The sequence below is a fragment of the Ovis aries genome, unplaced genomic scaffold, assembly GCF_016772045.2.
Source record: "Ovis aries strain OAR_USU_Benz2616 breed Rambouillet unplaced genomic scaffold, ARS-UI_Ramb_v3.0 scaffold_83, whole genome shotgun sequence".
NCBI classification, from domain to species: Eukaryota; Metazoa; Chordata; class Mammalia; order Artiodactyla; family Bovidae; genus Ovis; species Ovis aries.
In genome coordinates this window covers 1,386,475-1,409,238 of record NW_024599826.1, presented here as the reverse complement: position 1 = coordinate 1,409,238, position 22,764 = coordinate 1,386,475, and positions in this window count along the sequence as shown.

Sequence of the window (22,764 nt, the reverse complement as noted above, 5' to 3'; positions counted from 1 at the left end):
TTTGCATAAAGCTTTACAGTTATAATGAACCAATGCATTTAAAAAAATACTCTTACCAATAATTTGTTTGCTCAATTCTTCCTTTCCAGGGACTGTCTAGATGTATTTGTTCATTTGGCTATTCCAGAAGTATTCATTGGATGCCTCTGTGTATCAGGAACCATGTTCATGAGACACACCCAAACCTTGCCATTTTGGAGTAGATAGTCTAAAGAAAGGACAGATAGTAAATGAGAAATCAAAATCATACTGTGTAGAATGGTTTTTTTTTTTCACTTGCAAAATGGAAATAATACCATCTGCTTTTGTTCTTCCAAAAGTCAAATGAGATGACTGAATATGAGCAAAAAGTTCAAAGTGTACCTTGAGCAGAATTCAATAAGTGGATATTGAAAATATCATATTAAAAAAGATCTTTGTTTCTCTTTCCTTCATTTGTGAGGTAAAAAACTAGAAAGTTAGAAAGTCTACTGGAAAGTTATCCTGGATATAACTTTGCTTATCATAAGAAAGCACACCCCTAGGACAGAAGCTATACCCCCAAGTTGTATGTTGGTTTTGCTAATAATTGCTGCTAAGTGCATGATTTTTCTGCTCAGTGGGGGAGTGGAAACACATATGCTTTTGATTGTGAATTCTGCTATTAATGTTTCATTCTTCTCTATCTGAATGATTATGTTGAGTCCCTAATCATGAAAGTCTTCCCAGCAAAGGATCATAGCCTCAGGTATGATCAATTAATTATTTTGGGTTATAGAGTGAAAGTCTAGGGGTAGGTCTTAGGTTGGGAAATGGTTAGAGATATGCTTAGAGGCAGCAAGTTTTTAGTGAGGATGGAGACGAACCCCCAAACTCTCTCTGCCCAACTCTTATTTCATTCTCACATGCTACTAACAATTAGGTAAGGGAAAAGAATCTAAAGAATGGGATATGGGCATTGAACAAGGGGAGATGGGAGAACTCAAAAGGAAAACAGAAAGTAAAGGATATAAAAACTCCTTGTCTTTAAGCGTGTCAGTGAGAAGCTTCTGGCATAATCTTCAGTTAGAGTGAAAACTCAGTAGCAAGCATTTACCCTCAAGTTCCTTCTGACAGAAGTTATATAATTGCCCTAGAAAGCTGAAAGAAGATTCAGGGAATGGAATTTATACGGCTCCTGCTGAGTGATGTTGATGCATTGGAGAAACTAAATGAAAGAGTGTGGGTGATTAATCTCCAACTGAAGACAAAGGGTGAAAGCCAGAGGGCCTCTTAAATAACACATAAGTGACTTTTATCTATTGAAGTCCAAAAAAAGCTAAGGGGCAGGTGAGGGAATTAATTATGACAGTGATAGAACTCCAAAAGGGTTGAAATTTTAGTCCCAGCAAGTTTACTGTGTTGGGGTCACAGCCCCGGATAAAAGATGTTGGGTGCTGAGACTTAGGGTGAGGTTATACAGTGGATGTACTTGGGAATCTAGAAACGCCACAGCACCCTGAACTCTATGCCCATGGAAGTTACTCACTGTTAGACACTAGTCCTTCCCAGCTTGCAAACAATGCCGACACCTTCATCTTGCAAGCCTGCACGTGTCCTCTGATGACAAGACGACAGTCAAGTCACCACCAAATACAGGAAAGTGCTGGAGCCATGCGGGAGGAAAGGGACAAGAGTTTGCTGAGCCTAGTTACCTTCTATTAGCGAATCCAGGGGTATACTGAGGCTTGTATTCTGAGACGGCTGGGCTTGAATATGGAATAATACATTGGAATGAGGGAGAGTTACAGAAAAATTGCTCATGGGAGTACTTTTTCAAGCTGCATTGTTTAAAATGCTAGGCAATACCTGGGAAGGTGATATTTACCCATTGCTAGGATGGCTGTTAGAAGTTTGGAGAAAGTGATGGCCCCTAGAAGTGAAACACAAGTGCCACAATGATACTGTTCTGTTCTATGAAAAGAGATCAGAAGGTGAAGAGAAGTGAGTTTTTGTCAGAGCAGATGTAACACTTGAATGTTCTGTGTTCATTGGGAAAGCCTAGCTGCATCCTTGAGCTTCCCCAGCGGTTCAGTGGAAAAGAATCTGCCTGCAGTGTAGGAGACACAGGAGATGCAGGTTCAGTCCCTGGGCCAGGAAGATCCCTTGGGGAAGGAAATGGCAACTCCGGTATTCTTGCCTGGAAAATTCCAGGGACAGAAGAGCCTGGTGGGCTGCAGTCCATGGGGTTGCAAAGAGTGGGACACGACTGAGAGATTGAACTGAACTGAGTGACTTAGTACACACGCACACACACACATGCACGTGCACACACATGGCAGATGCATCTTAGAGCATCCCAGGTGGTGCCGTGACAAAGAGTGCGCCTTCTAATGTAGGAGACACGGATTCCACCCCTGGGTGGGAAATATCCCCTGCAGTAGGAAATGGCAACCTACTCCAGTATTCTTGCCTGGAAAATACTTGAACAGAGGATCCTGGTGGGTTACAGTCCATTGGATTGCAAAGTTGTACACGACTGAGCACACAGATGCATTCTGCTCACCAGAGCAGCACAGTGACACTCAGAAGTCAGAGGTGGCCATCTGTCTTTTGTGCGTGTGTGCTAAGTCACTTCAGTCGTGTCTGACTCTTTGTGATGCTGCGGACTGTAGCCCGCCTGGCTGCTCTGTCCATGGGATTCTCCAGGCAAAAAACTGGAATGGGTTGCCATCTACTCCAGGGGATCTTCCCAACCCAGGGATCGAACTCAGATCTCTCATGTCTCCTTCATTGGCAGGTGGGTTCTTTACCTCTAATGCCACCTGGGAAGCCCCCTGTCTGTTGTGCTGCTGCTGCTGCTGCTAAGTCGCTTCATTCATGTCCGACTCTGTGAAATCCCATGGATGGTAGCCCACCAGGCTCCACTGTCCCTGGGATTCTCCAGGCAAGAACACTGGAGGGGGTTGCCATTTCCTTTTCCAATGCATGCATGCATGCTAAGTCGCTTCAGTCGTGTCCGACTCTGTGCGACCCCATGGATAGCAGCCCACCAGGCTCCTCCGTCCACAGGATTCTCTAGGCAAGAATACTGGAGTGGGTTGCCATTTCCTTCTGTTGAAGGCAAGGGCTAATAGTAGGACTTGGTAGAACTGGGATTTTTGATAAGAATGACGGTGACAAAATCCTGAAATAATAGAGGCTTGGTGGCCGGGTTTAACAAAGTGGCTGTGATTACTCTCATGAATGCTAAGATTGTAGTGGTAGCTGCAGGGTTTGGCACATTGACTGTTGAAGAGATATGGAGATGGCTAATAGAACACAGCACCCTTAGGGGCAAGATAGATTAAAAGTTGAAACAGTTATGCTCAAGTTATATAATCAAAGTGTATCAAGGTTGGATGATCAGGAAGCTGAGGGCAGATTCATCAGTGATAGGTTGTTTTCCCCTGCCTAGTTTTTGGATCTAAGATAGTTCAAACCTGAATGTCCCAGACCACAGAAGAGGCATAAACCCCAGAAAGAAAGATCCCAAAACACTATGATATGGATACATGGTAATGACTCCCCTATTGGAAATAGGTAGGGCTACTGATACATGGTGAGAACAAAAGTTAATATATTTGACATCGAGATAATCCACTGAGGCATCTTTGGGGAATCTCTCATACAATTTTAACCAAGGATAGTGCCCAGAGTCTAAGAAGGGCATGATCACTGAGAGTTAAGAATTCTCAAGGATGGAGGGTCTCTGTACCAGGTAAGCCACTTGGACCAGTGGAGGTACCAGTATGGGTAACAGAGGGAGAAGCTGATGAGTGTCAGTGCAGACTTAAGGCCAGCTGCAGTGGCACAGATTGTCTCACTAGTGTTTCTCTTAATGAAACATTTTCTCTCGGGAAAGAGACCAACCAGAATCTGGGGAAATTGTTTCCAAAAATTATCATATAAAGCACAAGAGACTGTAGATGTTGCTGTGCTGTGCCACCCTTCAGGACTCTGATTTACCCTTGCTGCAGAGAAGACGGTCGCTGCTCACAGCTGAGTCCCTCTCATGAATTTATCTTCACTAAGTGGAGCAGTTTTGCCCAATGTCACTTTCTCCCCAAGAGCAGTCTACCTCCAATGACTGGTTAACCTGTGTGTAGCATCCTGATCAGTTTTGCTCAAGGCCAAATGATTCTGGCAGGCAGGGCCGTGCTAGCTCCAGAACTCTTTATAAGATCAGCTGAGACTTAAATTGTAACTGTATCATAGCTTTGTTCCGTGCTCAGTCCTACTAACTGCAGTCTCCAAAGGGGTTGATCCCGAGGATTCATCCTAATAAACTTCCCAGTAATGCCAGTCTCTCAAAGTCTGCTTTCTGAGGAGTTTGTTCTATTTTCCATAAATCACTACTGCAAAATAGTTGTATTTCATAGTATTGATTTGTGATTACCGCAAATATATGGGAAACTCATTTGCACCCATGACTATGACTGAACTAAAAGCACCATGTGGGCAAAAGCAGCATCAGTTTCACTCACCATGTCACTCCGATATTTGCTGAAGGCCTACATGGATAAATGCACCCAAGAATCAAAGAATGAAGTCCCTAGTCTAATACTAGCAGCATAGTAAGAGATCAGTATTTGATAATATTTGTGGTTACTATTATTTGTTAGTATTATTAATGGGAATCTAATCCATAACAAATTTAGCAAATTAACATTTTGATGGAAAATGAGTCTAGTTGGTTAATTGATAAATATATTGAGTTCCTAACATTGGTCAAAAACTGTTAGATTTTAATGATATAAAGATAAAACAATCTTTGGTATCAACCATCTTGAATTTTAATAAAGGATATTGGAAAATGACTTAGTTCGATGAGATCATTAGCATGGAAAATAATTAATGTAATAGAGTAAAGCTGGGACATAAAAATGGATTTAAAATACTTGTAACTATGTGAAAAGTACGTAGAAAATCAGAAGAAAATACTCCAAAATGTAATAACTTTTGGAAAATTACAAGTGTTTTATTCTTCAGAGTCCTTATATTTTTCATGGTTTTTGAGAGTTTTACATTATTATTAATGGATATTATTATTTTAAAATAAAAAACTATAGTGTTTTAGTGAATTTATGTTCTAGATGTATATGGGCTCAGACTTTATTGTATTTGAATTACTTTCATGGCATGGTTTGCATTTTGTTTGAAGATATCAAATTCCTGATTTTATTCAGTTACATTCCTAAAGGGATACTTTAAATATCCTTTCATCCTTTAAAAAACCAAGAAAAGTGCAGTATATATCTTCATCTCATTGTCATTATGAAATTTATAATTTTGTTGTTAAATTAGAAAAGGTTAATATTTCTATGTTTAAAACCAGAGAACATTTTAAAAATGGTTCCAAATTTATAGTATGCAAAATTCTCTTCCACACACAATTAATTTATGATTCACTGAATAGCTCTGATATTTTGAATACAGATAGATTTATTAAAATGCATGGGCTATAATTTAATGGCTGGTTAGTTGGCACTCTTCCTAGTCCCCCATTGTTGAACTTTAAAAATATGTTTTAATGAACAATTATCATTTTGTATTCATAAAGCACATTGTTGAGAAAATAGCTGGAAAACGTATTACCTAGATTATGTAGATTTTTATCTTTTCCCGGTGATAGAAACTAAGATATTTGTCTCCTAAAATTTAGCCCTATGAGCAAAGTTTGTTATTTCTGAATTTGTTTACATAGTTCCAACCATATCTAGAAGTATTTTCAGAGCCAGTCATGGATTTGTGGGTTTAATTAATTATGTGACTCTTTAATTCTATTTTATATTCATCTTTTAAGTTTAATTAATATGTAAACCACTGTAACATGATAATCAGAGTCAAAATAATTGAATTGCATAAAATGTGAACTCATAGCATTGCAAGGTTAATGACATGAATAAGCTAGGTCTGTGATGCCACTAGATCAGGAGTTTGGTGCTGTCTGTGTCTTATCCAAATTCACGTTAGCCTTCCACAGTATCTTGCAGCTGGGTTGTAGTTGTTCATTAAGCTTAAATGTTTATTGGGAAGATGCTGGGTCACCTGGCTGCTGATATTTCTAGAATGGAGGGAGCAGACTTCAGGGATCTCATAGGTAGTTGGCACAGTTTCTCCATTCTGATATGGAAAAGTGGAGGCACAAGAAAATTGGGATTATGGGAACCTACTTTCCTGCCTGGCCTTTTCCTCTAAGCCTTTCCTCCATTCCTATCTCTGAAGATGAAAATATTAGCCTACCACTATTTAAGAGTGGTAGCTGAGCAGAGGAGCTAAATTGCCCATCATATACCATTTTAATATATAATATTTCTGAACCTGTTACCAAGGTTTTATAGTATTAGTATCCTACAATGTACAAGATGTATTGGCAGGTTTAGATTTGAACAGAACTGAATATATAGACAGATACAATGAAACACTGGATTGCCTTAATGATTCTTTAAATTATTTATTTTTCCATCAACAAATATTGCCTGTTTTGTCAGGCACTGTGCTATACCTTAATCAATAATAGTGAACAACAACAACAAAAAGAAAACCCCTTATCCTCACAGAGGTCATTGTCTGATTGTCAGGAAAAGGTTGTAAATCAGCAATTCTGTACTGAATAATAAGTGATCTTGTGTCGGTGATAGAAGCTGTAAGAGTACAGAAGAATATTCCACTGTAGGTGGAAAAAATTAGATATATGGAACCAGTAAGAGATGGGACCAGATTGAATAGTGCTGGTTATACATGGAATTTGGACCAATCCACAGTTTGAGTGAATACTTTAGTATACAGAACTTTCATGATATTTCATTTCATAGTTTATATAAGGGAAGGATGTTGGCAGTTGTGCACTTGGCTTTCGAGGAGTTAGCAATTAGATTTGGTTTTTAAGACAGTGGTTAGATTGACAAGTGAAGCCTGGGATCAGCCTCAGAGTATTTTTGATCTCCTCTTCTGTGTTAGGGTGTGCGTGCTCTGTCATTCAGCCTCTGCCTCTTTGAAACCCCATGGACTGTGGCCAGGCTCCTTGATCCATGGGATTTCCCAGGCAAGAGTACTAGAGCGGGTTGCCATTTCCTCCTCCAGGGGATCTTCCCGACCCAGGGATCGAACCCACGTCTCCTGTGTCTCCTGCCTCGGCAGGCATATTCTTTATTGCCCAAGCCCCCTGGGAAGCCGATTATGTAGTAGAGTAGATGTGAATTTGTCTGCCTTTTCTCAAATATCTGCCTCACTTTGTGATTGTTCACTTGGACCTCTCAATTTACTTTGAGAGGAATAATAAATATTGTATTTATTTACAATGAAGATTTCTCAAGAGGAAAAGTCCATGTGTGAAAAAGAGAAATCCAGTCTTCCATACAATTTCACACCAGGTTTGAAATCCAAAGATCTTTGGCTGCCTCTGTTGTAAACCGGTTTTCTGGATCACATTTCTTCCTACTCTGACCTATTTTGTATAGATGCCAAACATCGTCTTCAGACTAAGGTTATGAATGTAAAATGCCCTAATGTGTGCATAAGTGTACATTGGATCACACTGCCGTGAGAATTCAGAGAGAGAGAGAGAGAGAGAGAAAGTGGCATTATGCTTTTTTCTCTGTATATACTATGAAAAATAGAAGTGTTCCTTAAAAATCTGAATTTATTTTGGGTGGATATGTGGGTATGGTTAGACAGTTAAGTTAATATCTGTATTTTGAAAAAAGTATATAGTATATCATTTAGGATGAGTTCTGATAATACAAAACAGAAAAGTCAATACAAAAAAGATAGGAATTTATTCTCTCACATAAAATAGGTCCAGAAGCATGTAGGTTAATGCTGATATAACAGCTGTAGTCATCAGGGCCCCGGTCTCCTCCTGCTTTTCTGCTCAACTACCCTGATGCTTACCTTCAAAACTAGGAGTACTTCATGTTTTATTATGGCTACTGGAGCTCCAGCCTTTTCAACCTTTCAACCCACAGCCACACTGCAGAACTCTCAGAGTAGTTTGCAGAGACAGCCAATCCCTGGAGTTTAGCATCAGTGGCTCTCCAGCCCGGAAGCTCCCTGACTTAAAGACTGTCTTCAATGATCTTCCATTATTCCTTGACTCTATCTCCATAGAAACTCTCCAGTCGTGACCAAAAGCTCTAATGGAGGCTATGCAAAGTAAGAGATAGAGAAGGCAACATAAAACTCTGAAGACAAAAGACACACGCCCTCTGAACAGGATGAATGAGAAAGGAAAGGGAGAAGGCATTTCCTACAGCTGAATCATTTCTCTTGAAACAATCTTCCTAGAAATTCCATACAACTCTTTTATTCATATATCATTGGCTATAACTTGTCATGTTCAACAGTGGTAGTAAGAGAGGCTGATAAATTTAATAACTAGACGTGTCCCAGACTCAAATAAAATGAATCGTCCTACTAAGGAAAGAGGAGAGATGGATTTTGCATGAAAAATGAAAAAGTTTACCATAAACGGATACTTTTGTCTGTGAATAGCAGGAAATATAACTAAAAGTGAATCCAGCAGTAGACTATTTTTGTATTTCAGGTATCAATAAATAAACATCAAATTGGTAGTTTAGGCTTCCCTCACAGCTCAGCTGGTAAAGAATCTTCCTGCAATGTGGGAGACCTGGGTTCCATCCCTGGATTGGGAAGATCTCCTAGAGAAAGGAACAGCACTCACTCCGGTATTCTGGCCTGGAGAATTCCATGGACTGTATAGTCCATGGGGTTACAAAGATTTGGACATGGTAGTTTAGAGTTCAGCATGGCTGTGTTATCCTCAGTGTTGGCATATTCGCTTGGGCAATTCTCCACAGGGTTTCATTTCCAGACTTCATGTGCAGACTTCCATTTCCAGAGGAAAAAACAAAAGAGATGTTAACTCTATTCATGAACTGAGAAGAATTACCACCACCCCCCGCCAAGAGTGTCCCAGCAGTCTTCCCATCATATCTCACGACCCAGCATTGGGTCACAAGTCTGTGCCTGCAGGACCAGTTCTTTAATTTGCAAGGGCAAAGTCAAAATGAAAGTCCAGGGCTCCTTGCTAAAAGTGAAGAATTTCAAGATGAAGATGACAAAGGGCTAAACCAAACACGTATGCATGCATGCCAATCCAATTCAGTCATGTCCAACTCTCTGTGATCCCATGAACTATAGCCTGCCGGGCTCCTCTGTCCATGGGATTCTCCAGGCAAGAATACTGGAGAGGGTTGCCATTTCCTCCTCCAGGGAATCTTCTTTCAAACTCAGGGATTGAACCCGCATCTCTTATGTCTCCTGCATCGATGGGCAGGTTCCTTACCACTAGTGTCACCTGGGAAGGCCAAACCAAGCATGAGCCCCTTCTAAATATGCCCATGAAAGTCAGTCTTTTCTGCCTCAACAGATCAGCTGGCAAGGACAGTGAGTTTAGCATGTTTGGCTTGAATGATGAAGATTCACACTCTGGGGCTAGAAGGTATCTTGCCCCACATGAAAGATGTGTCCTCTGTAAGAGAACATGAACTCAGGCTTCTGTTATGAACGAAAATGGAACCAATGCTTGTTGTACAGACAATCCTGGTTTGTTACCCAGGATTTTATGAATTTGGAGTTATATTCTCCTGGAAGGAGAAAACAATGTTAACTCCCAAATATCATAAATCATGTTGAAAAATGAAGACAGGTCCTATTTAAATGAAAAAAGTAAGTGGAAAGACCTATTGGCTTTGATTTTTAATTATTCATAAGCAATAATGATCAAACAGTATGCCTAAGCATGTACTCCTGGTGAACTATTAATATACAACTAGGAAGTTTATATCCTCACACCCATCACAATTGATAAAAACTACGACTGGGATGACAGATACAGGTTGTGATCAGAGTCTGATTTCAAGGTGGGATGCAAGCCTCCACAAACAGGAGAACATTCCAAAACAGATATAATCAGGTGTTCACTTCATTTCTGTGGACATTTAGTCCCAGGTGGCTTAGTGGTAAAAGAATCTGCCTGCCAATGCAGGAGACTCAAGAGATGCAGATTCAAGCCCTGAATGAAGATGGAAAGAAGATCCCCTGGAGTAGGAAAGGGCAACCAACTCCAGTATTCTTGCCAGGAAAATTCCATGGGCAGAGGAGCTTGGCGGGCTATAGCCCGTGAGGTCTCGAAAAGTCAGACATGACTGAGCACACACTTACTTTCCCTAAATTAGAGATTGATTCATATGTGTAATTAGGGCTTCCCAAGTGGTTCAGTGATATAGAATCCACCTCCCAATGCAGGAGACACAGGAGATGTGGGTTCTGTCCCTGGGTGGGGAAGATCCCCTGGAGGAGGAAATGCAGTCCACTTCTGCATTCTTACCTGGAGAATCCCATGGACAGAGAGGAGCCTGGCAGGCCACAGTCCATGGGTTTGCAAAGAGTCAGACATGACTTAGTGACTGAGGAGAAGTCACACACAGGAGAAAGAAAGATCATTTATTGAATATCTGCTGTCTGTCAGATGCTCACTTGTGCTCCACTATGCCATGCAATGCATTCAAAACTCGTGTGAAATAGATCTAATTATTCTCATTTTGTGAGTAAGAAAGATTCTAAACTCCATCTCCAAGGTGAGTAACTCAGCTGTGTCTGACTCCAAAGGCCAAACTTACCCGATTTGATTTTTATGGTCCAGACTCATCTTTAGAAATATTTGATCTGAGGGACTTCCTTGGTTCAGGGGTTAAGATTCTGTACTCCCAATGCAGGGGACACAGGTTTGATTCCTGGTTGGGGAACTAGGATCCTACATGCCACCTGGCACAGCCAAAAAGGTAAATATTTGATCTGAGATTGTGGGGAATTTGATCTGATTGTCACATCCTTGTCTAAGGCTGGTCTGTCTTTTCAAAACGGCTCTTCATCAGCATCTTGAAAGTCATGGAATGCCAATCCTTGCTACAAATACAGACAAACTGAGATGGAAAGAAATATGTTTTAGGGAAGATTTTTCAAGAAACATTACAAGAACACAAAAGAAAATAGACTTAATTATAGAAGATGTGTAAAATTTTGCATATGTTGAGTTAGCTACTATAGCTTTAGGGTGTAAAAAGGCAAGCCAGAGGGGAATATACTGAGGGAATGAGAGAGGGATCAAGCATTCATGAAAGGTTCTGCTATGTAGCTCTTAAAGAATAATCTTTCCTGAGTGTGACGTTTATAAAGCTTTTAGACTGGAGTTGACTGATAGCCGTATAGAAAAATCGTGTTTAAGAGAAGACACTGAAGAACAATGATTTTCTACACTTTCTTAGGCAGATATGCGGAAGTGGTTATGGGCATGGATTGAATTGCATCCTCCCAAAATCGAAATGTGGAAGTTCTAACCCCAAGTGCCTAAAAATGTGGCTATTTGGAAATCAGGTTATTTAAGATGTAATTAGCTGAGAAAATAAGGTCATTAGAGTGGGCTCTAATCCAAAATAACTGATGTCTTTATTAAAAGAGGAAATTTGGACCCAGCAAGAGAGATGCATAGAAGGAAAATGATGTAAAAAGATATAGATCAGTACAATAATTCTTTTTTTCCCCTGTTACATTAAATCTGCTTTAAATTTACCCATTGAGTTCATTGTTTCAGTAACCATATATTTTCTGCTCTCACATTTCATGGGTCTCTTTTTTCTGACATATTGTCATTGTATATAATTTCTAGTTACCTTCTGAAGTTGTTATGCTTGTTTTTAACTCCTTGAGCAAACATGCCTAAAAGTTTTATGAAATATATCTTCTAATTACAATATCCGAGTCTATTTATGTTACTTGTTTATATTTCCCCTGCTGATTTTACCTCCAGATACCTGTTACCCAGCTTGCATGATTGACTTTGATCTTGTATTTGAAAATTTACTTGAAAATTAATTTGAGCACAGTTGGATATTCTCCTCCTCCAGAAAAGAGGGATTATATCATGTTTAAGTCCACAGGGTGCCTGAAGACAAGGATAGTGTGCAAACCATGTTTCCAAGTTACAGCTTTAAGGTTTTCCTCATGATTTAAATAATGTGAACAAAAGAGGTAGGGTGTGTGGGTTTTCCTGCCTTTCTTTTTTTTTTTTTTTTATGGTTTATCTTTACTGACAAGGTACAGAGCCTTTTCTGGTCCCATCATGAAACTTAGATTCAGCCAGTTTCTGTCCCCCTGGCCACTGCAGGCTGCCCCAGAGCACAGAACAACCCCACAGATAATAATAATGTCACAGTAATAGCCAAATGCTCTGAGGACTAAAGTGGTGCTCAGAGTCCGACTCCTCCCCTTGGGATTGTGGTGTCTCCTGGATCTTGACCTTACCAATTGCACGGTGTGTGTTTAGCTTCTTGATACGTCAATGAAAGGTGCACTTCTTATTTCGTTCACCTTTGAACAATATTTCAGCACAAGAGTTGCTCCAAATGACATAGCCTACAATTACTTGAAGTAGAAGCTTCAATTTTCTGTGAATTACAAAATATTCAAAGCTTCCTTTTATATTTGGTACTAGTACAAAACATATTTCAAGTAATTTTATTGATTCTAAAAGAACATAATTTTCTGTGTTTAAATTATAAATCTCTCAATATTTGAGCTTTTCATAACTTTCATGGTTGGCATAGGACCACGTGAGTGCTTAATGATTTGAATGAAAGAATGAATCAGTAAATGCAATCTGTCAGGTCATAATTAAATTATGAAGTGTCATCATTTGAAAATGTCATAGAAAACAGGAGTATGGCAGGTAGTAAAATTATTCTACTTCTATTGCAAAGGAAAAAAAAAAAAAAACCCAAAGTAACCAAACTAACATCAGCACATTCAGATGCCAGATGTCTTTTTCTTTCCCTTTGTATCTAGATAGAACAGTCTTAGTCTCTGATTTTATATACTATTGAAAGACGAAGTGTCACCATAAAATTCGAGAAGTTCTTATGTAATCAAACTCGAGAGTTGGGTTTCTTCCTTCTTTGGGTTTCTTCCTTCTTTGGGACATCCAGCTTACTTTACACAATGTCTCTTTACTCTGGACATGGCCCCTGTCGTGTCCACCCAGATTCAGAACTCAGGCTCCTCTGCTATCTCCTTATCCAAGCTCAGATTCTCACTTGCATTTGTGTTTTTGCTTGATAACTTGGTATCTGGCTGTTTTTTTCTCCTAAAAGTTTACTATAATCTTTTTCTTATATCTTGAAAGATTATTTGAAAACATGAGCTGTGTATCATATTCTGATATAGATAGACCATATTTTACTTTAATTTTCTATTTTGGGAAAGTTTAAAGCATTTCCTATTTATCTGTAACATAAATAGCTATTCAATAAATGTATTGGCAGATAAATGTTAGTCTAATTTTTATCTGTTATTCAGTGTGAAATTATTTCTAGAGAAGAAATTGCAAGCTAATTATTACATGAACTTGTTAAAGGATCTAAATACATATTCCAAAATACTTCTCCATATGTTGTAAAGATTTACACTCTCTCTCTTAATGCACATTTTATGCCACAATTGGCAAAATTAATTCTTTTTTTAAATTGCTAATCAGGTAGATTAAAACAGTACATCATTTTTGAATGTGCATTATTTTGACAACAAATGAAGTATTTTGTTATGTTCTGGCCTGGTAAAATAATTTGTAAGTTTATGTTTCACAAAGAATTCTGTTAGTATGTATAAATCAGTGGATTGTGGCATATAATCTGTGTCCCATTCATAAAGACTTTATTGACAAGGAATCTTGGAGAAGACTTCTTTGTGCCTCAGTGTGACTGAGAAAATGAAAAGGGCTACTGAATTTGTCTGAAATCCATTGTCTTATTCAAGACTGTGCTGTCAACAGAATCCATCAGAGGAAAACAAACATCACATTTAGGATGTGATGAAAATTCATGTGCGCAGGACCATACGATTTCCTAGAAATAAAATGGAACAAATACCAATAAGCGTGGTTTCATAAAAGAGTCCAAGGAAAAGATATGTTTGAAATTGCCTAGGTATAGGGAAAGCTGTGTCTGTCTAAAAGTCTTCAACTTCAGGCTGATCCAGATTACAGGGTCACTTCTCTCTGTATCCCTATCGTTAAGATTTGACATTCAGATATGAAATGTACTTGAGTGAGATGCTGCAAGCAGTTAGCCTTTATGTAACCACATGTATTTATAAGAGAGAGAGAGAGTCTGTGACTGATGATAATTTTTCTTAACCTTTTCTCCCTAAGTTTTCATGCTTTGTTATATATACTTTTTCCACGGTATCAACACAGGACTAAATTTGACTTCAGAAAAAAAAAAGAAAAAAGAAGGAAAGGGAACATTACATTGAAACCTAAGCTCTGTCACCGTCTTATTATTTTTGATTAGACTGATTCCTATCCTTGCTCTGAGTCTCAGTTTCCATATATTAAAATGTGGATAATAGCATTCTCCTTGCCTTTCATATAGGATTGCTTTGATGATCAAATGTGACATAAATAAAACAGCATTTCAAATTTTGAAAGTGTTTAAGAAGCTTGAAAAACATAAGGTTTTATTTTTCCTTCAGTTAGAAAGCCCCACTCCTTGGGTAGGTGGTAGATTACTATGCTATCATTAAGATCTGACTTATTAAAAGCAATTGTACCCTTGCTGGGTATGAATAGATAGTTGTGAAGACTTCAAGACTCAGCCGTTAAAAAGAATTCATTTGAATCAGTTCTGATGAGATGGATGAAACTGGAGCCGATTATACAGAGTGAAGTAAGCCAGAAAGAAAAACACCAATACAGTATACTAACACATATATATGGAATTTAGGAAGATGGCAATGATGACCCTGTATGCAAGACAGGGAAAGAGACACAGATGTGTATAACGGACTTTTGGACTCAGAGGGAGAGGGAGAGGGTGGGATGATTTGGGAGAATGACATTCTAACATGCATACTATCATGTGAATTGAATCGCCAGTCTATGTCTGACGCAGGATGCAGCATGCTTGGGGCTGGTGCATGGGGATGACCCAGAAAGATGTTATGGGGAGGGAGGTGGGAGGGGGGTTCATGTTTGGGAATGCATGTAAGAATTAAAGATTTTACAATTTAAAAAATAAAAAACTAAAAAAAAAAAAAAAAAAAAAGAAAAAACTGGAATTAAAAAAAAAAAAAAAGACATTTCACCAAAAAAAAGGCATAGAATAGCAATAGACTGTGGATTCACAAGCTTGTCTGCTTATTTTTAAATGCCAAAGTTTAAGTCCCTTTTGAGTAGGGGTGGCACTAGTGATCAGAATAGCACTGAGCCATCACTTTGATATGGCAACAGCCCAAAAGACACTATCACAGGGATGGGTAATATTTTTAAATGATCACATTACCATTAATCTGGTGCTGAGTATTCTCTCTGCCTAGAACAAAGACTGCAGCAGCTGGAATTCAGAGCCGAATTGGGACGTCCAGCAGGTATTTTTGACACATCATGTGCTTTTGAAACAGCATGGTCTCTCTTGATAACAGATGATACAAAGGCATCCTTCTGGTGCAGAGGGGCGGGGAGAGAAAGAGCCTCACTCAAAAGGAGAAAAGGTGGATCCTTCAAAGATAGCTCAGCCTAGTCTTATCCTGCTTCTATTTCTTCCAGGAGAAAAAAATTATCTTCTGTATGTTGAATCACCAGAGATTTGCTGTTTTTTTTTTCATTGGCTAAAACACATTTTGTAAGTTTTCCGTCCTTGGCTATGGGGTTATGAGGGTTCTTGGATGACGTCAGTATTTGAAAACTTTTGTTTGAAGAAGAAAATACACATGGCAGTGATTTCCATTTATGGCACTGAATCCTTTATGGTCAAGCATTTGAGAAAGTCCAGCTTAAAACATGCTGATGATCTTTTATCATTTTCTTGCCCTCCAGTTAAAACGTCATCTATATCATCACATTTTATTTATTTTTTACTCTCCAATCTTTTCATTTAAGCTATTGTTCCTGGTCTTCTGGCCCAGGCTGAAAATGATTCTCATATCCTACATCATAAAAATACTTCCTTTGATTCTATTTCTTCTTTAAATGCTAAAGCAAGCTGGTTTAAGTATGAGTTTTGGAATCTGGCAGATCTAGGTCTGAGTTTCTACATCCGTCCTTAAAAACCTCTGTGACTTTATTTAATGCCCCCAAGACTTAGTTTTCTTATCTGTAAAATGAGCATGATGGTAGTACATACTTCAAAGGGCTGTGAGGGTTAAATTAGATATGGGATGTGGCCTGACACATTTAAGCACTTAAAAAAAAAATTATCGGAGTATAGTTGCTTTGCAATGTTGTGTTAATTTCTACTCTAGAGCACAGTGAATCACCCCGACGTATACCTATATCCACTCTTTCTTGGATTTCCTTCCACTTAGGTCACCGCACAGCCCTGAGTATATTCTCATTAGTTATCGATTTTACACACAGTAGTATACATATGTCTATTCCAGTCTCCCAGTGCATCCCACCCCTTCTCCTCCCCTGTTATCCATGTTTGTTCTCTATGTCTGTGTCTCTATTGCTTAAGCACTTTTCTTAATTTGCCACAGCAATTCTTCATGAATATACGTCTTAAGTGCAAGGAAGTGTCTCGTTTGTTTGTTCACTGCTGTACTCACGCTGCCTAGAATAGTGTCTGGCACATAATAGGTGCTCAATAAGTGTTTTGGTGAATGACTGAAAAAAATAGATGAATAATCTATGCTTACAATCTCTATATCATCTCTTTACCCTTCACCAGCCATAGGAAGGGAGAGTCCTTAATGTAATGCTTAAGAGCTAGCTGGCCTGTCTTCAGATATCAGAAATGACAGCTGGCCTGTCATTTACAAGTTGTAAGATCGTAAGCAAATTTCTCCATCTCTTTAGGCAACAGTTTCCTCACCTGTAGAATGTGGATATAATGGTATTCCCTCTGTCCTAGGGTTGTGAGGATTGAGGAATTAATACTTGCAAAGCCCTCAGGAGGGCATAGGTTACATCACAAGGACCGTGGGAGCATTTGCTGCTATTTTAACCAAACTCACTCGTCATTTTGTTCATCACTATGTTATACCAGTTTCTGTCCTGGATGGAACTTTTTAAAGGTTTTTCATGTCTCTGCATTATTTACTCTTATTTCCCCAAGCTGGACTATGGCACCGTCATATAGTAACTGTTAAACACATGTGCTTTCTATGAGTATTCCTCCCCATGGCTTAAATAACTCTTCAAAAGATTTCCAGGCATCCCCTCTCATTCCCTTTGTCCCAGAACATCCCACATGTAGAACCCTCTCTTTGACATCCCAATGTTCATTTCCAATAGCTAATGCAAAAACTCGTATGTATTAATAACTTGCTCATAAACCGTCCATTCCAAAGACTGTCTTATACCATGTCCTAGAGTTTCTATCTTATTTAATGATGAAAAAAGTACCAATACCACCTCTCATGGGCAGAGGAGCCTGGTAGGCTGCAGTCCATGGGGTTGCAAAGAGTCGGACATGACTGAGCAACTTCATCTCACTTTCACCCTACACGATAGTTGTCTGTAAGATTTTGATTTTGCTATGTTTTCTTTGAACTTGGACAAATTACTTAACCTGTCTCCATTTCTTTTTGTAAAAATGGGATAACAATAGGAATCTTCAACATTTCCTCTGGTTTCTATATTCTGTGAATCCATTTATGTAATAACATGCTTAGAACAAGGCTTGAAAGTGTTAGTTGCTCAGTAGTGTCCTGTATTTTGTGACCCTATGGACTGTAACCTCTATCCATGAAACTTTCCAGGCAAGAATACTGGAGTGGGTAGCCATTCCCTTTTCCAGGGGATCTTCCTGACCCAGGGATCAAACCTGCTTGTCCCACATTGCAGGCAGATTCTTTACCATCTGAGCCACCAGGGAAGCCCCAGAATAAGGCTTGTCAGCCAATAAGTGTTCAATAAATTTGACCTAACATTCTTATCCTAGCTTTTGTTGAAGTCTAATCTCTCTCAAACATAATTCTAGTCTTGGCTGATTATGCATGGGTTTAGCTCTCAAATAGGTACTTTGTTTTTAGTATGTGACTATTATACTTTGTAACTTCTGATCATTTACAACCAGGAAAGACCACCATAAAGAATCATCTTTTCTTTACAAACCCAGATATTGGAATCTTCACAAATCTGAGTGCACAGGAAAACATTTGATACTTTGAATCCTGATCTGATTAATAAGGATGGCTTTTCTACATGTTTAAAAAAGTGTTTTCTTCATTATTTGTCCTTTTGATAGACCCTAGTTTTAAATCGTATCTTATGTTTACCACATTGATTCTTTGCATGACTGTTTCTCTCTTCCTGGAATGACCTGCCACAGATTCCCATTTCATTTTCAAAATCCAAGTCTGATGACATTGCCCTCCACATTTGTGCTTTACGTATAAATTGCATGTAAATTGCATATGTTTAATTCATTGTATTATCAGTTTATGCATTGTTTATTTACATTTGTTTTCTCAGACAAAATTTGGTAGCCCATCCATGGTTTAATCATTCTCAAAGACACAGTAGCAGCACCTGAGTCCCATATAATAAATGTTCAATGCATGTTTATTTAATTAACCTGGACTTTAAAGAACAGATTCTATTAATGATAAATAAAGTTGTTAATGTTAAAGCTCTTTAATTAAGGTGCAGTTAAAGAGCAGAATTGTTGAAGAATCTATTGGGATAATTTTAATAGTAAAATGATTCCTCTATTTTCATGAGTATACAATTTTCTCAAATGGCTGAAACTTAAGATTGAAAAATGAGGTATAAGGAGTTCATGTATTAAAAGAGGGGGAGGGAAATGTTAAATAGATGTGATATTAAAGATTCCCTATGATCTTTCATTCTGTTAAAGGATGTTAAGACATAATTAGAGATTAGTAAAATACAGATAATAGTGAGTGACATAAAAGAGGAAAGACATTAGAACTGATTCAAATGTATTCTTTTTAATGGCTGGAGATGTTGTACCATCCCAAGAGGGATGGTATGGGGAGAGAGGTAGGAGGGGGGTTCAGGATGGGGAACACATGTACACCCGTGGCAATTTCATGTTGATGTATGGCATAACCAATACAGTATTGTAAAGTAATTAGCCTCCAGTTAAAATAAACAAATTTAAATTTAAAAAATTGAATTAAAATTAAAAATTGAAAAAAATAAAATAAAAATTAAAAGAAAAAGAGAGGAAAGACATGATTCAATGTTCTCAATGGGGTTTAATCTGGAGGTAAATCTAAGGGGCAGTCTGCTACATGTTGGTGAAGGGGATTTCTAACACTGATAACCCAGCCTAGATCCTTGATGCTTCAGAAGGGGCAGGGATCCGGATTCATTGGCACAGGAGCCTGTGAGGCCTATTCAATCCCATGGTTGAGAGTTGCTCTTCACCATCCCAGGGTCAGTGTTTTATGAACCAAAATCAGGACTATGTGTGACAGGTCCTAATCTCCTTGGAAAAAGTGGGACAGGAAAGCTGGAAATAGAGCAGCCCCCCAAATGCAGGCCCTGTTTATAATCTACCAGTGTTTCTCCTTCCCCTTTCATTTATTTCTCAACCTCGTTCAACAGCTAACTCAGTAGTGATGTGGTTCTCAACAAATTCTGCCTGGATGAAAAAAAAAAAAAGCATAAACATGGTGTCACCGCATATTTTAAAAAGTTTTATTCTATCAAAGTAAAGTTGGTTTACAATGTTGTGTTAATTCCTGCTGTACAGAAACGTGATTCAGTTATACATTTATATGCATTCTTTTTTATTACAGTTTTCCATTACAGTTTCTCACGGGACTGTGAATGTGGTTCCCTGTGCTATGCAGTGGGCTGTTGTTGTTGATCTATTCTATACATGAGAGTTTGCACCTGCTGATCCCCAGCTCCCAATCCATCCCTCTCCCCACCTGACCTCCCCCCTTGGCAACCACAAGTCTCTTCTCTATGTGAGTCTGTTTGTGTTTCCTAGAGAAATTCATTTGTGTCATATTTTAGATTCCACATAGAAGTGTTACTATATAATCGCCTTTCTCTGATTTAGTATGACAGTCTCTCAGTCCATCCATGTTGTTGCAAATGGCATCACTTCCATTCTTTTTTATGGCTAAGTAATATTCCACTGTGTGTGTGTACCACATCTTTTATATCTGGCCACCTTTCCATGGGCATTTACTTTTTTCCATGTCTTGGCTACTGTATCACCACTGTTTTTACGATAATAGTTTCAAGAATGTGCATGTTTGTTTGCTCATTCATGAAACATTTATAAATGTTTTATTTAGGAAAACAACTTTTGTAGTTATAAAACTAGCAACTTGGAAACTGCCCTAGATTTTTTTCCTCCTTATCCTATTAACCAAAAGCGTCACAAAGTCAGATCAGTTTTCCCAGTATCAGATATCGATATCTGTCCCCTCCCCTTTATTCTCACAATCCTCAGTCATGTTCTTATCAATACTATCTTATATCTAGCTGAGTACAGCTTGTCTTAATGGTCTTCCTACTTTGACTTATTCTACCAGCTAAACCCTGGTGTGCTTCCCTGGTGGCTTAGAAGGTAAAGAATCTGCCTGGAGTACAGGAGACTTGAGTTCGATCCCTGGATTGGGAAGGTCCTCTGGAGAAGGGAATGGCAATCCACTCCAGTATTTGCTTGGAGAATCCCATGGACAGAGGAGCTTGATGGGCTACCATCCATGGAGTCACAAAGAGTCAGACATGACTGAGCACAGGATAACACCAGCTAAACCAACCATGGTACAACTGCCAGAGGAATCCTTACCCCATGTAAATCTGATCACGCCGCTCTCCTGTACAGACTTCTTCACTGGTTCTTTAGATGGTCCTCCTGTTTGTCAGTGTACCTGGGGCTCCTATGCTAGTGCTCTTTTCTGCACTGATAAGCTTTCTTGTTACTGCCATTCTGTAGAACAGAAGCAAAAATCATGCTCTCGTCACTCTCACCCACACCTCTCTGAATTTTTAAAATTGACTTCACTTTTTAGAGCAGTTATAGGTTGACAGCAAAATTGAGCAGAAGTGCGTAAGTTTCCCCTAGACCGCTTTCCCAAATACCCATAGCCTCCCCCATAATCAACATCCCTTACCAGTGGTTCATTTGTTACAATTCTTAAACCTATACTGATATATCATCATCACTGAATCATACCTGACCTTTTAGTTTAGCATTCTCTCTTTCATGCTTTTCTGAGGTCTTTTATAGAAAGGTTATTCCCATTTTACATTACATATATGCTTTAGTTCCTTTAGTTTGTTAAATCTGTGCTTTTTCTAGAAATTACAACCGTGGGTGCTTATGCACTAGTTCCTTATCACAGACCCGAGCCTCTGCCAGAATGAGTATAGTAATTAGTAATAATTACTAAAGATTCAAGAAACAGGAATGCTTACACACCTTCCAGATATTCTCTGCTTCTTGGTGTATTTTCAGAGATAGCTAATGTATCTTCTAAAATAACTGGGACTCTCGGTATACACCATGCCTCCATGGGCTGGATCTGGGAAGTGACAAGGTCTGTGTGGTCATAGCCTGCATTCTTGCTTGCCGTGACATAATCTAAACTCTTGCTGCATACTTTGTAGTCCCAGTCATCCCAGTTAGGGATGTACCTCTTGGTTAGGGATTCATGCCTGATGTTCAGGGGAAAAGTCATTTATTTCTTTGGTTTGCTTTGTACAATATAATTGTATCTGCTTAAGACTAAATTATCATTTTTCCCTTGGGCAGGTGTGTGTGGGCTCAGGCATGTCCAACTCTTTGCAACCCCATGGACTGCAGCCAGCCAGGCCCCTCTGTCCATGGGATTTCCCAGGCAAGAATGCTGGAGTGGGTTGCCATGTCCCACTCCAGGGGATCTTCTCAACCCAGGGATTGAACCTGCATCTCCAGTGTCTGCGGCGTTGAGAGAGATTCTTTACCAGTGCACCATTAGGCTCATAAGCTTCATGTGGGCATAAGCTTCACTACTTTGGCACTTTCTTTGGAGTTCTATAGATGACTCTGTATGGATTTTTGCCTGTAGAACCTGCTTGGTTAACTTTGGACTCATGCGTAGTTCCCAAACTCTCACCGTGCTTTCCAGACCTTTCCACTGCTTCATTGCTATGGGCAATGTAATATATTTGAAATATGGAGAACAAGCATTTTACCCTTTTCCCTGCCCTTTCTGTTATTAATAATCACTGTGACTTTTCAAAGTCTCACTCTTTTCCCTTCATCCGCCTCTCCCTGGAAGTGTCCTGTCTCCTGTCTAATTAATGACCATAGTTTACAGACAGTGCAGCTGTCTACACATATGGTTCATTACCCTTAAGACAGAAAACGATGTAAGAGTTGAAGGTTTCTTTCTCAGGGTTCTTTGGGCACTATGAAGGATGAAATCATTAGCATGACTTTTAACTAAAACAGGGCCTTGAGGTATTGCGTCATCTTGTACTTCTAGCACACACACTAGGGGCATTATAACTTTAAAATCAGGGTTTACTAGCTTCTGTTTAGAGCCAAATTTGCTTGGTGCCAGAGAGAACTGGAAAATCATAACAAAACACTTTGCATTGTATCCGAGTTTTTGAATTGTCTCACATTTGGGGTGAACTACAAACAGTAAAATGAATTAATGAGAAGAGAGGACTGAGTATTTTCCTAGGAAGACAACAGGCTGATCATGAGAGCAGCCAGCGTGTTTCAGAAGAGTGGCATTTGCAGACCTGAAGAGTGGGAGCTCTTGGGT